Here is an 18,540-nt window from a genome sequence, read left to right as displayed (position 1 = left end):
TTGTGGGTTTACCTGGCTGGTAAGGTTTAGTGATGCAGATGAAGAGTGATGCTTTGCTGAGTAAATAGAACCAGACAGATTTTCTGCTGTCAGCATTGTTATTTTTTTTTTGAAGACAGAGATGGATGTTTTCTACTTAATGCCTGATTCGTTGCAGAGCCTGAAAAAATATTTAATAAACAAACTTTTTTTTTCTGTTTTTATTCAGTAGCAATGAAGATCATTTCATTAGTTTTTGAGGGAGCCATTTTAAATTAAAAAGAAAACAGAACACAAAAAGCAGAGCCATTCCCTTTTTTCCTATGAAACACGATAGTAAAATGGATCATATCTTTACAGAAGATAGATGCTCCAGTTAAATAAGTACATCTTGAGTTAAATTCCACACAAGGAAAATTTTCAAAATTCTTGTTAAAAAAAAAGAATTCTAATGACAGAGGTCTGTTTTTATGTCCTTGCAAGGAGATATGGATTTGAATTTAGAAAGCTAGTGTTTTCTAAAATATCACAAAAACTCACACTTAAATATACAGATAATGTGCTCAGTAGTTTGAGTTTTCCTATTTGGGTTTCTGCTGCACAAATCAGTGGTATTTCCTTATCTGTCTCTTACCTGTGAAAGTCTGGCTAACAGTAATAGGCATGCTTAGCTTAAAGGCTGTTTCAATGTTTTCTTTCCCAGTTTGGATATGAATATAGAGAAACATATATGTTTGGGAAGAGGACTGTTTCCCAACAAAATGAAAATCAGATTTTCCTTAGACTTGTATGTATTTTATTTTTGCTGTTGTGATTCTGTTAAGTCTCCTTTTTAACCACCTGGCTTGTAAAGCCATAATGATGATTAAATTTACTGTCACTTGCATCTGTACAATGCATTACAATTTGTAAAGTGGTTTGCCAGTAGCCAATAGCCGATTCATTCATCCTGGCACACTTCAGTCTGTAGAAGTCTACCCAACAGAGAATTACTTTCAGATTTATATTGACTATATCACAGTGCAACCTGGTCAGACTCTAAAGTAAGTTACCGAGATAGATAGCCTATTCAGCATGACAGGGAGTATTCTGTTTTGGGATATCCAGAGAAAAGAGCTCCTATCTCCACAATCTATGGGCAAACTGCTTCTCCTGTCCAGCTAATCATACAAACAGTATGTGTGACTGAACTGACTGGATGTCTTTTCATGTCAAATGAAAAATAATTGACTATATATAATTTCATTAAAAACCAACAGCCAAGATCATAGTACTCACATTTGGTATCTATACTATTTTAGACTCCTTTACTTTAAATGTTTCGTGTCTTCCCAGGTTTACATTTCACTATAAACCACTTCAAATTATTTTTAAAAATAAGACAGGACGCATATTATTAATTTTCATATTTGACATTCTCTTTGATTCTCCTGTAAAGCCCATGAAAAGTTTCATCACTAACCCAATTTTAACCCCCCATATTTCTATTTTCCTGCAAGCTGCTATGTACTTCATAAAAAGCTTGAGGCTGACAGATAACTGTGTTTAGGTTTCTGTGTTCTGTAGCTCTGGCTCCGGTTCTGTATAATGGTTCCCAAATGTAGGCTTATGCAAGCAGGCATCCCGGAACCTGTGCCAGGATGTCTCTCCAGCACTGATTAATTTCTGTGCCTAAAAGCCATGTGTTCATTGTGAATGATAAGCTTGTTGCACAAACACAAGCTCGCCACACTGAGGAAGTCTGGCTTTAGTTCTCTATGAATCCCAGTGACAAGGATATTTGCCAAAAGGAAGGAAAAATTTCCTGCCAGTTTAGGCACAAAATGGAGTGTTTGGAGGAATTTGTAGACTTTTACATCTTAAAAAAGAGAAAACATACACTTATAAAGATATTGGAAATGTATTCAACATACCATGTTCACCAAGAAATTTCAGATTCTAGTTTTTGAGAGTGGTGTAGGCATGCCCAGAAGAGAAGATACACCCTAATACACAGGTAACTACTAAGCTGCTAAAAAATGGAGTGTACCAACATACTACTGTATTAATCCTGCCCAAAATTCTCCCTTGCAGAGAAATAATGGTTACATGTTGTATCCAAGTGGGATTTCCCCTGTATTTGTCATTATGAAGGCTTGAGAATTTCAAGATCAAATTTTTTCTGTCAGAAAACAAACAAACAAAAAGAAAATAAGAGAAAACAAAACAGAATCTGAGGAGAAATTCAAGCCAGTTCAAGAACATGCCATCATATAACGACTCACTCTCTCTCCTTTTCTTCTCCTTCTCTTTCTTTTCCTTTTTCTTTTTCTTCTTCTCCATTCTCCTTGGCTCTCTCCTCCTCCTCCTTTTTCTTTGTTTGGGAAAAAGTCAATTTTTCTTTCTCCCTCTCACAAAGTGTTGTTTCTACAATTCTGGAAGAAGGTAAAATGAGGCCATATGTCTTTGGCCCAATTAGAAGCAGAGCGTTTGCCTCTGGAAAGGAATCTGGGATCCATTCCTGGATTCTCCCACCTGGTGTAGAAGTTCTCTTGGCTGCATCTTTAACAGATGGTCATGGAGCCTCTGCTGGGAAACCCAGCCTGGGAAACTTTGCACGTACCCGCTACCACCACCACCATCGTGAGTGAGGAGGCGTGCGTTACCCTACATACATTGCTACGAAGCTCTTTTTTTTGTGTGTGTGTGTCCTTGCTCTTTGGAACATCAAATGGACAGGCACCTCCTTTCCACTTCACAATCCTTCTGAAAACAAGTAGAAAGGACTTCCTGAGAGCTGAACCATGATCCGCAGTCAGACTTGTGTTTTCTTTGTCTGTTCCCTATGTGGCACGGCTTCCAGAAGGTACTGTTGTCAAGTCACTGTCCTCTGAGAAACAAGCTGTTCCTGATTTGCCTGAAATGCAGAGTTTGCAGACGGGAACTGGTTAGTTCAGGCAACAGGGGACTGATCCTTTCCTGCATGAAGTTATAAAACATTTCTGTTAGCCTGACCCGAGACTGAACGGCACACCACCAACTCCAGAAGCCGTATTTGTGAGAATCACATACTCACAGAACTCTCTCGAGTGTCTAATTCTTTCATTTGACCATGTTTATTCCATTACAGTTAATTATTGCCTATTGCTTAAGGGGGGAATCGCATGGTAAAACGGATGGTAATGATGATCAGAATTGTACGTAACAAGAGATAGTTCAGGCCTATACGCCTAACACTTCACAGACAGAAACAGGAGACTGATGCTTTGAAACCAACCTTCTCTACATAATGACTTCCAGGCCAGTCAAAGCTTTGCAGCAAGATTCTGCATCTCTAGGATGTAGGGCATCTGAGTGTGCTGGAAGATCTTGATGTGTTCACATGTACTTTATTGAGCATGTTTGTATCTGTGTTTACTCTGGGCATTGGTCTATCATTCTCTTTATGTTGTGTTTCATCTAGTTTAGCTATTAGTGTAACGTTGGCTGCACAAAAGCATGCGGACACATTCCTTCCTTTTGTATTTTATAAAATGATTTGGGAGTCCTGACTTCCTTGCTCATGTTCTCCCTCCTTCTGCTCCTCATTAGGACCTTGGGAGCTCAGTCCGGTGCTCCAATGTGGGTCTCTGTCTCTATCTCCATTCATCACCAGATGAAGGTTCTATGGTAATATGCAAGATATTCATCAGTGTGGCTATAGAAGAAGGCCAGTTCAGGCACCCTTTCCTCTGCTGCTTAAGGAACAAGCTGGGGAAATCTCCTTGAACACCTGGGAACCCCTCTAGAATCAAGTCTCTTGTCAACCCTAAAATGGCTCCCTTAATTAAGATATATACTTCCCTGCTCCCACATCCACCCCTCCTTTATCCCAACCATCCCATTCCCTCACGCTCTCCCCATCCTCCCCTTCTTCCTTCTCTCCCCCATCTCCCCATATCCCCACCTCACCCCCAGCCCCGTGCTCCGAACCCCCGCCTAGCAATTTTGTCAACTTCCGATATCCAGGAGGATAACTATATGTTTTTCTTTAGGTTCACCTTCTTATTTAGCTTCTCTAGGATCACGAATTATATGCTCAATGTCCTTTATTTATGGCTAGAATCCACTTATGAGTGAGTACATACCATATTCCTCTTTTTGGGTCCGGGTTACCTCACTCAGTAAAGTATCTTCTATTTCCATCCATTTGCATGCAAAATTCAAGATGTCATTGGTTTTTACCACTGAGTAGTACTCTAAAGTGTATTTGTGCCAAACCTTCTTTATCCATTCTTCTATTGAGGGGCACCTAGGTTGTTTCTAGGTTCTGGCTATTACAAATAGTGCATTCACCCACTGAGATCGTGGGACAGATCTAATGGGAGATCACTAAGGCCAGTTGGAATGGGACTGATGGAGCATGTGATCAAATCGGACTCTCTGAATGTGGCTGACGGTGACGGCTGACTGAGAAGCCAAGGACAATGGCCCTGGGCTTTGATTCTACTGCATGGACGGGCTTTGTGGGAGCCTTGTCTGTTTGGATACTCACCTTCCTGAACCTGGGGGGAAAGGGGGGGACCTTGGACTTCCCATGGGGTGGGGAACCCTGACTGCTCTTTGGCCTGGAGAAGGAGGGGGAGGAGAAGTGGGGGGAAGGAAGGGGAGGAAAGTGGGAAGAGGGGAGGAGGTGGAAAATTTTTAATAAAAAAATGATTTGGGAGGCCTTAGTTTTAATTCTTCAGAAAATTCTGCTATGAGTCCACCTGGGATTGGGTTCTTTGGAGGTGGGGTGCTCTTTATTGCTGCTTCCATCTCACCATTTCTGATGCATCTACTTCACGGTTCTGAGTGGATCCCAGGAGCACATGGGGATTATTTTCTGCACCATCAGCATCATATTTCTCTGGGTCATTCAGTGCGGAAAATCATGTCTAATCTGCATGTCAGGTATTTTGGTAGTTTCCGCATTCGATTTCCTTTGCTACATCCAGAAAATCTAGACAAAATTTTTTGGCTCTAGGAGCATTTTATGATTCATGAACTTTTAGTTGAACTCTTGATCCCAGCTGATAACTCTATTTTGATATGTGTGAAATCTCTTGGAGAGTGGGACATAGTTGGAGGAAGTAGGTCACTGAGGGATCCGTATTTTTTCTTGATCCCTTACAGTAATGTCTACCCCGTTTCATGTTCGGTATGAATTGAGAATCCCCTCTGCCTTAAGCTCTTGACATCATGATTCTTTACTAAAATCCATGGGACCAAAAGACCCTTGGAATAAACCCTTTGAAACTGAGAGACAAAATATCTTCATCCTCCTTTCAATTGTTCCTGCCCCGTGTCTATAAGCAAATACCGTGCCCTCAGACATTTACAGAATAACGCTGTTCTTCTTGTACTTTTACCCTCTTTTCTTGGGCACACAAAGTGGGGTTTCTACTCTCTCTGTGTGGTAAAGGTTGAAGAATGTAAAAATTGAACATCCCATTTGCTACTTGGAATTTTAGCTGTTGGAACTAGACTTGGAGGTGAAAGATTAGATTTGCAGTGGTAATAACAATGGCAAAATAAAACATTTACATCGAAAGATTCATTTTTTTCTTCCCAGCTTCTTCCATCACCATGGCCCTCGCTACTTGTATGAGTAGAGTCCAAACGCATATGTGATTAGGTAGATGATTACTGCAAGTGCTCGTATAGGAAGAGGGTTTCTGATCTAATCTAATAAATGCAGATATTGATACTGATATAGCTACCCCAAATCTGCTTATCCCTGTTGTCACTAGAAGTTTTCTTTTCTATTTTTAAATCTTCTTACAGGAAAGCACATACTTTAATAAAAGCAGCAATGAGTAATTTTATTAGTTGAAAATGACCAAATAAACTAATGGAGCATAAGACCAGAGGTAGGGATGGAAAGAGAGTGAATATAAATTTGACCGTGTAAACTTATTAATGCACTGGCGTCTGGCTTGTATCAGTGACTGACTTTTTAAGTTGTTTGTTGAAAAATGAAAATGATGTAAAATACTCGATTGACTAGACATAGAGAATGCTAAACTGGGAAGAAAATACAAAACATGGAACGAGATCGCACAAAGATGTTTTTACAATGAATGCACACTCTTTGAGAAACATAACCATATTTAGCAAAACCCTCAAGGGGTAATGTAGATTTTAATCAGATAGACCACTTACAAGTGGTTGCTTTGGTTTGATATTTAGGCAGTTTGGAGGACCAGAATGAAGCAGAAGTAACGGGAAAGATGAAAGCCTGTCTTATGATGTGATTAGCTAAAATTCAGGTGGTGAGCATGGCTCATTCAAATGACATGTTCAGAGAGAATATGGAGAAGATAAAAGAAAGATCTCAAAACATTATACTAAAATAATTATTATTATTTGTGTGTGTGCATGAAGACAAAAGGGAGACATTGAATGCCTTCCTCAGCTGCTCTCTACCACTTTGTCTTGAGACACAGTCTCTCAGTGAATTCGGAGCTCATCATTTCAGCTTGGTTAGCTGTCCATTGAGCTCTGGATACCCCATCTGTTTATGTCCTCCAACTCTGGGGTTCCAAACTATTGCCACTCTGCCCAGCTTCTACACCAGTGTTGGGGATCATGATTGGTAAGGTCTATACTGACTGGCGCATCTCCACAACTCAAAACTCTTTTGGATTCAGAATGTAAAAAGAAATCACTGGCCAATGAAACAGAGCTCTTTGGTATTCAGTGATAAATATGAAGGAGGTTTACCTCTGGCATCAAGTGGGGACTATTATCTCCTCTCATTAGAAGGCTCGAGGCAGCGATTTCTTTATGTGCTTGATTCTCTTACATAGGAATGAAACTCATTTCCAGGCAGACTTCATCAGAACTCCCAAGAAAGCACCCCTGAGCTTCAAAAAATGAAATATTCTTGAGTAGCTCCTGTGCACAAAGGCGAGGTCACATGTACATTCCAAAACTTCTTCCCTGTACTAAGAGTTTCACACGGCGTTGGCCCAAGCTCAGAATCTTTGATGGGTACATAGGGCAGAAGCGCCATGTGTCACACAGGGAACAATCACAGATCCGCTGTCTTTGTCACAGTGCTGACTTTTTCCTAAGATTGCTGATCCATGAGGAAAGTGACAAATTTCCATTAGAGTGAATGATTATCTCCAGCTAACAAAACTCGGCAAATGTGAAACAAATTTACTCTTTGAGGGAAAAAAAGATTAGCTTGAAGCAATTCAGAAATTACTCTGACATTTAGGTAGAAAAGTTCTCCTTGTCAATTGTATCCTGCGTACTCTTCCATCACGGGCTCATTTTATATCTTTGATGTTGCCTCAAAGCATTACGAGATACAAAGGTATGACCCTAAAATCATCAAATATAATTAATTTATATCTATAGCCTAAAAAGAAATAAATATAAAAATAGTAACTTTGTATTTGAGCCTTTTACTATCTATTCTTAAAATTAGTTCAGACCACTTAAATACAAGCTAAATGTTATTGAAAATTTTACATATATATATATATATATATATATATATACATATATAAAATGTGAGGCTTTGTGTTTCCCTTCTCCATCTTGGTGTTATGCACACAGCCATAACTGTTTTGAATCCATTTGTGAGAAGACCCTGTTGTGTCTAGCAAACACTGTCTCTTGCTCCAGATGCTCAGTATTTCTGGACTCTAATATCTCCACAGCTCTTTTCTGTGAAGGTCCCTGAGCCTTGTGAGGAATGAGTGTGATTTTGGTCTCCCATTTAGAAACGGGCACTCCAATGTCTTTTATTGTCTGTGTGTTGACCAGCTGTAGATTTCTATATTAGTTGCCATCAACAGCAAAAGTCGCTTCTCTGATGAGGATTAAGAGATGCATGAATATGGGGGTATGATGATAAAAATAAAAGGATCAGTTTATGCTTGGTATAAATGAGCTGATACCCTGATGTACTTAGTATTTCTGCGTGTTTGAGTTTCAACATGAAATACACTCTGTTCTATAACGAGCCATCCCCAGCTAAGATCTCTTTTAAGAAGTAAAATAATTATGTTAAGTTAAACATTTTCACAACTTAATTTTTATCTTTTACTACATTATTTTGGTACATTAGGAAGTTATGCCCGTAACACCAATACTATGTCTGTATAGGTAGCTATCTTGTTGAAATTCACCAGGGAGACTGACATGTTCACATATACACAAACACTAAATAATATTGAATATATCAACTCCTATATACTAATTATTCATACCTCTGTTTAAATAAGACAAATTTTATCTAAGCCATCTCTGCATTTCCTATATCTATGAGTCTGTCTTTTATTTCATGGAATATTTAGTATCCCCCTAAGCAACCTTACATTTTCTTCTCTATCTATGGGACATGACTTGCAAGCCAGCCTACCCCTAATTTTCTGAATTGATAACCATCTAAAAGTTCAGAAAGTGATTTTTCTAATAAACTGGGAAAGGAAGAAAAACAATCATGATCCAGAAAGTCACAAGTTAATGTGAATTATTGACAAGTCAGTAATTTTTTTACTTCTGACCTCTTTTAGAAATGTACAATTGGGTGAAACTTCCTCACCAACGGCCATCACCAATGTTGCCATGAGGTAGCTGTCAAATTGTGGTGGTTTGAATGATAATGACCCTAATTGGTTCATATATTTGAATGCTTGGTCCCCAGCTTGTGAAAATGTTTGGGAAGGCTCAGGAGGCATGACTTTGCTAAAGGAGTTGTGTCACTGGTGTGTGGGGTTAGGTTTCCAAAGCCCATGTTATTGCCATTAGCTCTTTCTCCCTCTGCTTTGTAGTAGTTGTCTCAAGGTGAACTCTCTTAGCTATGGCTTCAGAGCCACGCCTGTCAGCCACCATGTCCCTCACCATGATGTTTATAGGATAATCCTCGGAACTGTAAGCTAACCCCCAATAAACTCTTCCTTTTCAAGTTGCCTTGGTCATGGTGTCTTCTCACAGCCATAGAACAGTAACGGAGACACCTGTCAACTCTGTAAGGGGTTATTTTAGAAGTAGTTTCTTCTTACTAGTGAAATCCGAGAGTCTATAGTCATTCATGTCTCATAGATGCCGGAGTGTTTATGGAGGAGACTCACATGACTAGACTGCGGAGAATGTAAGTATCATGAACTTTCTATGAACCCTGACTTCACGCTTTCAAACAAGGCTCTGATCTGTATTCTTAGGAGACAACAAAAAGAATAAAGGGCTTTCCTGGTGCCACTATTATTCCTCTTGAATATTTCTATCCATTTAAACCTCTGATTAGATGGGGTAAGAGTGGCCAGAGCACCTTGCCTGCACCTATGGCTGATAATGGAAACTTAGGAGTCCTGGAACACTGCATGATAAATTCTTAAATTGCCAGATATCACCTGGTATCAAACCAAATTCTGCATTAAAATAAATGTTGATTATATTAAGCTTGTATTTATAGAGCCAGACCAAAAAAATCTGCTGGGTTTAGAGGCTATGAGCACTCAACACATTTCTCATTTTTTTTTATCTTTCTAAAAAATTCACACACCACACAGAAGAGTGGTAATTCTTCCATCTAGAAACAAATAGACTTTTCTGTTTTAGTTTTCAGTTACAAATTTGATATTCATAATACTCACGATGCTTATAATTCTTTTATGAAGGACAAGGGAAACCCCACAAAAATTCTTTTAAAAATTGGTATTTTAATCATTTTGCATTCAGTTGCCTATTTTTGTAGAAAGGAAAAATAGTGTGAAGGAGATACTGTCATTACAATTAAGAAGGACAATTTTGGTTAAAAACGGCTAAAGGCAAAGACAGTTCTAATGTCATCATTAGATGAATGGAAACAGATCACAAAGAAAATTTTATTGAAAAGACTTTATTTGAAGAGCATTTGAGTGTATACAATATGGCTTTCCAGCTAGTTTTCCTGAGACAGAATACTTTTCATTTAAAAGTAATAGAGAATTATTGTGTATAGTATCTATATAGTCAGTAAGAAACTCAGCTACATATTTATCCATTCAGTGTTGCTCACACCAGACAGAAACAAGAAGGTTCCATCAGCTGGTCTTCCTCTCCCTTATTTTGAAAAATCTCTAGGGTTGATCAGTCAGTTTCTGGGGATTATAAACTCAGCTGGGGAGAAGTGAGGCCCACAGCAACCTATGGGTCCTGAAATAGATGAAGGCGCTGGCACCTTCTGTCTATGACCTGGGGATGAGCTCTTCTGAACTCCATGTTACAAAGGAGATAAAATTACAAGGTGTTTTACCTTTTCCTCAACATACATAGAAACTATTGTCCTCCCAAAACTAACACAGGAAAACGTTTTGATTGTGGGTTTGTGGAAACACAGAAATCAGTAACGTCTTAATAACTGGGTGATGGCAGGAGTCACATGTACTCAGATTTTCTTGGCTTGTTCTGAAGTCTGGCTCTCAGCCCAGGAGAAAGAGCATCTCCGTGATGTGCCACCTCCTATCTTGCCTCAAACACACACAGTTTGTCACAAGCCTGGCATCATAACATAGATGTTGGGGGAAACACAACAGCCTGAGGTCAAGGGAAGTACAAAAATATCAGGCACTATTTCAGGATCACTACACCAGAACTTGGCAGAAAGTTGGTGGTTGAAAACAAGCTACAGAAGTAGAAAATTTGAAAGAAATCGGTTGTGAATATTTTATGTCCATTTCATCGCAGCTCCTTCTCCCAAGTGTCGTATATGATTGCGGGGGAAACACTTTGTAGCCGTCAGCTTGAGGTGCTGAACCAAAAATGACAGAATGGCTGGCTGGCTTAACTGATGGAAATGGTTTTTCTCATAGTTCTAGAGACTGGAAGTCCCAGGCCAGCACGTCAGCACTCACGTCTCAGCAATGTCATGTCAATGGCTGCTCTCTTCCTGTGTGCTTCCAGTCCTGGGTGAATATTCCTTGATAGGGTTGGGGAGAGGGCAACAGCGTACACAGAGTGCAGAGAAAGGAATGGGAAAGAAAGGAGGGCAGGACTGAGATGGGAGGAGAGAATGAATATCTCCCTTTTCTTATAAGACCACTACTTCTGTCACTGAGGTCCACTCCTTAAATCTTCCTTTCACCTTAACCATTCAAAGATTCTGCCTTCAAGCACAGTAACCTTAGAGGTTAGGACTTAATTAAGTGAACTGTGGGAACTCAAAAATTAAGCCCACAGCAGAGGTAAGGATTATATAATATTTAAAATAATAAAAGTGTAATGTACTTGCTAGACAGGAAGAATAAGGAAATTAATTGAATTGAATTACATAAGATATAAGACATTCTAGGCAGTGGTTAGATACAAACCATATAAATAAATGAATGAGTTGAGGAATCAATAGATGGAGATTCTCAGATTGGATAAAATATATAAACAAGTTCAATAAAATGCTTCTATGAGACACACACACACACACACACACACACACACACACCCCTTAAAATTCACTTTGAAGTTTACTGACATAATAATTTCTATCCCAGAGCTACACATTTTTGATTCTTTGAAACCGAACCTTTCTCTAATTCCCAGGGCATGCAGTACCTAATGGTTGGGTTGTGATTTTGATTTCTGTGGACTTTCTTCTAAAGCCCTAATTAGAATGAAGTCACATTCACTTAATGATGAAAAATAATTTATACCATCTTTAGCAGGTTTTCATTTCAAACACAGTATTCCTGTGCCTTTTGCCTATGCACTGCATCTTTTTCCTGCTCTCTGCTTTCCCCAGAGTCCTCTGCTCATCACATCCCCCTGGGGCTGAGCTGTGGAGCCTTTGCTTTCTGATTCCTTACCTGACAGACATCTATATATAACTAATAAAGCTTTTCCGGTACTGATATACTTCTGTTTTCTTACTTTACTTTGATTTAGTTTTAGAAACGTATTTTGTAAACAAACAACACTGGTTTAGGTCTTACATTAGTTCTCAAGTTTGTTTGTTTGTTTGTTTGTTTTGACAGGGTTTCTCTGAGTAACAGTCCTAGCTCTCCCGGAACTAGCTCTTGTAGACCAGGTTGGTCTCGAATTTGTAGAGATTTGCCTGCTTCTGCCTCCCGAGTGCTGGGATTAAAGGCGTGTGCCACCATCGCCCAGCAGTTCCCAAGTTTTATAAGATATTCTTTCAAATTTATTTTATTTTTTCTGTGTTTATGTCAGTCTTCATTGTCACACCCACTCTGGAATAAATTGAGTGTGCAAACTCTCTCTCCCCACCTCCTTCTGTTTCTCTGTCACTGTCTAGAGCAGTATCCTAGGTCTAGACAGTGTCCAGGATTAATATACCTGTGGAGCCTCAAGGAGGCTGGAGTTACCTGTTCTTCACCATTGCAGTCATCTATAAGGGAATTATAGGAATCAAAACACAAACATCAGGAATGAGCAGAGAAAGCGCTAATTTTTAAAACTCATGGACCTCAGGAACAGACCAAAAAATACAGACATAGGTAGTCTGTCTCGTTAGCCCACCACTATTCATATTTATTTGACTGTGCTTGCTTCAAGAACACATATGAGCAGAGAGCTTCTTCTTCAAGGACAAGAGTAGTGAGTTCATCCTGCCTTTGCCAGTGGCAGTTGATCCTTCTTGGCAGTAAATTTCTCAATTCATAATTAGTCATTTTTATTCAATTATTGATAGGTTACACACATACTCCTTGTCTTGTCAGGTCCCATAGATGAAAGTGGAGAGAGCTTCTGTGCACATCGTTCTGAGCTGTGCGGTGGGAGTCACACGTTTTCAATCTACAGAATTCCTCATCCAGTAAATCCTGTAGGCTGCTTGTATTTCTTCTGTTCCTGGTGCTACAGAATATTTATGAGCATAGAGGGCTTCAGGTATTTCTCCTTCATTTATATCCTAGCCAGTACGGTAAGCAAAAGAAAACATTTCAAAACTACTGACTATTAGCAAAAGGGAAATGAGGCCTTCACAGGCAAGGTGTTCTAGGTTTAGCTGCACATAAACACATTAGACATCTCTGCTGCAGTACGTATGTACGCCTAACGGATAGGAACACTTTCCTGAGAAAGAATCATTTACCAAAGTTAATCTTCATAGAAATAGAGAGCTTAAGCAGATCACCTTTATACAGACAAGTGGAAAGGAGATTGTGATTACGATATCCTTGCAAAATAGAATTCTTACCAGGACTATTTGCCAGATAATTGAAATTATTGGCACAGTCATAAAGTATCACACTCAATGCTGCATACGAGGAGGCCTCTAGGAGTTGGTGGCATGAAACTTCAGAAACTTGGGGTCCCTCTGTGTGCATTAGTCACAAAAAAAATATTTGAACAGAAGAAAATTCAAGACAGCTAGTTGTGGGGACTGGAATTGGCTCAGCAGGAAAGAACATTTGTTGCTCTCATACAGGGCCTGGGTTCAATTCCCCACCCTTATAGTGGCTGACAACCTACTGTAACTCCAGTCTCAGAGGATCCAATGCCCTCTTCTGACCTCTGTGGCACACTCATAATGGATAGATATATGTACAGGCAAAACACCCATATGCTTAAAATAAAAAAAAATGATGAGTAAATCTGAAAAGGAAAAATATGTAAAAGACAAGAGTTTTTTGGTTTTTTTTTTTTACATTTTCTCTTTTGCTTACCGTACTGGCTAGGATATAAATGAAAGAGAAATACCTGAAGCCCTCTATGCTCATAAATATTCTGTAGCACCAGAAGCAGAATAAATGCAAGCAGCCTACAGGATTTACTGGATGAGGAATTCTGTAGATTGAAAACGTCTGATTCCCACCGCACAGCTCAGAACGATGTGCACAGTTCATCTATGGGTTTAAGCTGATATAGGAAGAAAAACATGCTAAACATTGTAAAAACTTATATTCAAGGTAAAAGAAACATCAAAGAGTTTTACAGTTTGGGACTAATGAGAGATTGTTATTTGCTATTTGTCTCAGAGATTTATATATGCCTGTATTTATTTGTTAGCTTTTTTTGAATCTTTTGTTTTACTTATTTCAAGTTTATTAAAAGATTAAGGAGTACAAAATTTTTCAGATAATGTGCTACCTAAATCTGCTACATAAGCTTTTGTTTATTGTTGACAGTTTCACATTGCACTCCTGGTTTACCTGGAACTTCCTTATGTAGACCAAACTGACCTTGTACTGACAGTGGCTCATCTAACTCTGCCTTTAGTATTAGAATTAAGGGAAAATATCCCAATGCCCTTTAACACGTTACTGTTGTTTTAAAGAAAAATTAATGCTATTGACTTGAAATTGTCTCAATGAATATTAAAGGTGGTTTTATGAGTGCTTGAGAGATCAGTTGATAAAGTCCCTGTTCTGTACCCATGGGGACCTGAGTGAGTTTGATCCCCAGTGCCCCTGTGGAAAACCAGGTGTGGCGGCAGCAAGTGGCAGGCATGGCATGCAGGCCGCAGTAGGAAGCTGAGAACTCACATTCTTAACTGTAAGTAAGACACAGGGAGACCAAACTGAAACTCTCAAAGCAGTCCTCAGGGACATAATTTCCCAGCAACACTGCACTACTTAAATCTCATCAAGCAGTACCCCGTACTGGGGATCAAGTGATCAAATGCATGAGACAATGGAGACACTCATTCAAACTACCACACTAAACATAATGTGGACAAAATACACAAAAGGGCTATTCTACATTTAGTGCAAAAAGACACAGATACAAAATGCAGACCATGAAATCTGATAGTGACATAGAGTACGAGTGAATCATTAGTAAAAATCACTCATGGACTAATGAGCGTATGGGAGGCAAAAATAATATAGAATTTGGTATTAACTGTGAAATGTACTATTTGTTGGTAAAATCACATTTTTAGGTGACATATGTTAAAATTATTTAGGACGAGGTTTAAGGATTCTTCATTTGAATAGGGTAACAGGAAAGAGTCTGGGGACTAAATGCATTAATCAGTGTGCCTAAGTGTCCATTCTTCTTTTCATGTGTTCTTTCTCAGGGTAAATATTTTTCAAAATTTATCTTCAGGAAAGGCAGTCTTTTCCTTTGGCATATGATTGTTCTAAATCTTTTCCTTCATATCTATATTTCTTTCTTAGGTAACTTCTTCAGATGATTGCTCCCACATTTGGTGTAGGAGTACACCAAATGCCAAACCCAATCTTTGGGTATAATGGGATATTCCCCCTGACACCCCTAGCTTAGTAGCTGTATGATCTGCCTGGCCTTTTTGTAGACAAGATTATTATGAATATTTGTTGTATGAGGCCTGTTACATTTTTTCTTATTATTCAGTTTTCCAGAGAATCATCTTTTAAATCCGACATCTGAAACGTTTATGCCTGTGCGTATGATCTTGGTGGGAAAGAGAAGTTGGAAGCCTAAACTTTTCATTCCACAAATCAGCTCTGATTTTCCAACCATGTCTTCTGTTTCCATGGTGCCTTACTGCAGAGACAATCTTAATTATTCTCTTCAGGGCATAGCCCTAGCAAGGGAAGAAGCTGCGTAGTATGGAGGGTGAGCAAGGGGACGGGGCAGATTGAGTCATGCTTGTCTTTAGTTCCAAGATCACCAGTATTTGGATGTGGTTGACTTTGTTCGCTCCTATACCTCTCTCCCTCTCTGGGTATCATTGCCCTGCTGTTCTCTCATCCCTCCTCCTTCAGTTACTACGCACCCGCCGGCTTTTGCTTCCACTAATGTTTGCTACACTCACCTCTACTCCAGGTTCTTTGATTCTTATAGATTCTTGATTCCTTAAAAAGAACATCACTTCACTCATTTTTTTCCATAGAATTTTTGAGTTAATCAGGAGTACACCTTTCTGTAACACATTCCTTGTGCAACTTTGATAATAATATGGAAGTTGGAGATACGTTTCTTATGTGTGTGTGTTTATTTTTGAAAAAGTTACTCCTCAACAATCCTAGTTTCAAAAGATTAATTTACATAGAAAGTACTGAAAACACACATCTAATTTGTTCTGGTAAGAATAGTTCAAAATGGACTTCATGTACTTTTTTATTTTCTTATTGATTTTGACTGCAAAGTTTTAGTATTTTAAAATGAAAAAGACACACCAATGCTACACCAAGAAGTTTAAAAAAACAACAGAAATAACCAATATTTTTACTTGTTTGATTAACATGAGAAAAAAACCAGAATTTAGCAAAATAAGTAAACACATTAAATTAAAGTTGCATGTTTTCAAATGGTTGTCCTGACTTTTAGCAACAGCATGCTGTTCTTTAGTGTTCATTGTTTCCTACTAGGAGATGCCTGGCTTGGTTACAATTGAGAACATTTTTTTTTCATTGTTTTGTCCAAAGAATAGATTGCTATTCATCCTTTATAAAAATCAGCCCAAAACTTTGTCTTACTGAAGAAGCAAACTCACTATTTTTCATTAGTTGTAGATAAGTTTTCTTCCTCTCTCAAACTATAGCTTCTAGGAGGAAGAGAAGAGGACAGAGTTAGCCTCAGTCCATGAGACAGAACAGAATCTGGTTTTGAATAAATCTCCATCCACAATGAATTCAGGAACACATTTGGAAGGAGGGAAGGAATCATCGGGCTTTTAATTAAAGGCTTCAGAGGATTTGATGGCACCCAATTTTACTCTCTGATTATCCTCCAACAAGAAACCGGTCCCAACGGGATGAGGAAATCATGCTTGCTTGGCATCACCCCTCTTCCTTTCAGAGTAAGCTGGGCAAAGGCAGACAGGTGAGGCATACTGTTTCAGACATTCTTCTTTGAATTTCATTATTTAGAGTGTGCATTATAACTAGAGATAAGACACTTGGTGAATTGCAAATTTCCAGAAGGAAGTGATGCTGGGAAACTGAGCACTCAGAAAGCCAAGAACTACAGATTGTGCAGCACCGTGTCAAAACGCCCTTGCTTCTTAGACTGATGTCCAGACAGGCCTTGTACACCCCCCACCCTGACAATCCGAACTCTGGCTCACCAACCTTACAGTTTAGCAACAGTTTTCATTGTCCCTCTCTGGGTCCTGTGCTTTCGCTGAAGTATGGCTGTGACTTCTTCTACCAGATTTTCCAGCAGAGGGCTGATATTTGAGTTCCTGTTCTACTGCAGTTCCTGCCCAAGGCTACCAGTTTTCTCTATACAGAAACTTATACTGCTTTCAAACCATTCTGTGCACCTGTTAGTTTGCCCAGGCACTATTACAGATGCAATCTTCCTGTAGCTCTACTAACCAAATCACTACGAAATACGGCAGTCTATGTCAATTCTTTTCTTTTCTTTCTTTTTCACCTAAAAGTCTTAATTGATGAAAATTGCACACATTTATGGTTGTACACCATGTTATTGCCACATTATGGTATGACTAAGTCAAGCCAATTGACAAATGTATCGCCTCACTTGTGATTTCATCAGTAAAAAATACTTGAAATCTACTTACTAAAAAATTTTCAGAATGCAGTTTCTTTTCACTCAGTGTGGTTTCCACAGTGACTATACAGTGGACAAAGTGACAGAACACTGGAGCTTGATCTGCTGTGCAACTAAAGATTGTATTCTTTACCCACTTCCCACTAACAGTCAGTTTCTGGTAACCACTGTTCTGTTTGCTATAAGTTCATCTTCCATACGCAAGTGAGATCACGTGATCTTTGATATTTTGTCTTTCTGTTCCTGGTTTATTTAAGTAAGCATCATGTTGTGTGTGTGTGTGTGCCTAATGTAACACACAGTGTACTATGTTTATTACATCATGCTACCTTCTATATTATACTGTATATAATATTTTAATTAATATATTTTAATATATAATATATTAAATGTTATAATATTTTAATGTATTAATTTATGGAGCACATTTTCTTTTTTCATTCATCCATTACTGAACACCTAGGCTAATTCTAAATCTTACCTATTGTGGCTATGCTACTCTAAACACTGGAGCACAGATATCTCTCCAACATACTGATTCCAATGTCTTGGATATGTACCCCAGAAGTGGGATTGCTGAATCAGATAATATTTCTGCCTTTTAGATTGAATAATCTCCATACAGTTTTCCATATGGATATATCAAATATTACCCCACCAACAGCAAAAGTCCCTTTTCCTCCACAGCCTGGCCAGCTTTTCTTATTTTCTTTATAATAGCCATTGTAATTGGAGTAAGATTTTATCTGTCATTTTTATTTGTGTTTACCTGATGTGTAATGATTGTGAACATTTTGTCCTATGTTTGTGGACTTTGTACATTTCTTTTCAGCGGCATCTACTCAGCTTACTTACCCAATTTGAACTATAATGCTTGTTTTCCTGCAGTTCAGTTTTGAAGTTCTTACATGTTCTATATGGTAACATAGAACATTTTGCCTGATGTATAGTTGGCAAATATTTCCTTCCACCTCGTAGTTTTTATTTTCATTCTCTTCTGTTTCCTCTCCAATGCAGAAGCTTTTCACTTTCATGTAACCCAATTTGTCCATTTCTCTTCTGCTTCATGTAACTTGGTCTCCTAGTGAGCAGTCCATCCTTCATGCCAACATCTTGAAGTATTTTCCCCAAGGTTCCCTGTCTTAGTCACTGTTCTATCACTATGAC

The sequence above is a fragment of the Myodes glareolus genome, chromosome 25 (genome assembly GCF_982192425.1).
Source record: "Myodes glareolus chromosome 25, mMyoGla1.1, whole genome shotgun sequence".
NCBI classification, from domain to species: domain Eukaryota; kingdom Metazoa; phylum Chordata; class Mammalia; order Rodentia; family Cricetidae; genus Myodes; species Myodes glareolus.
This window is presented reverse-complemented; position numbering follows the sequence as displayed.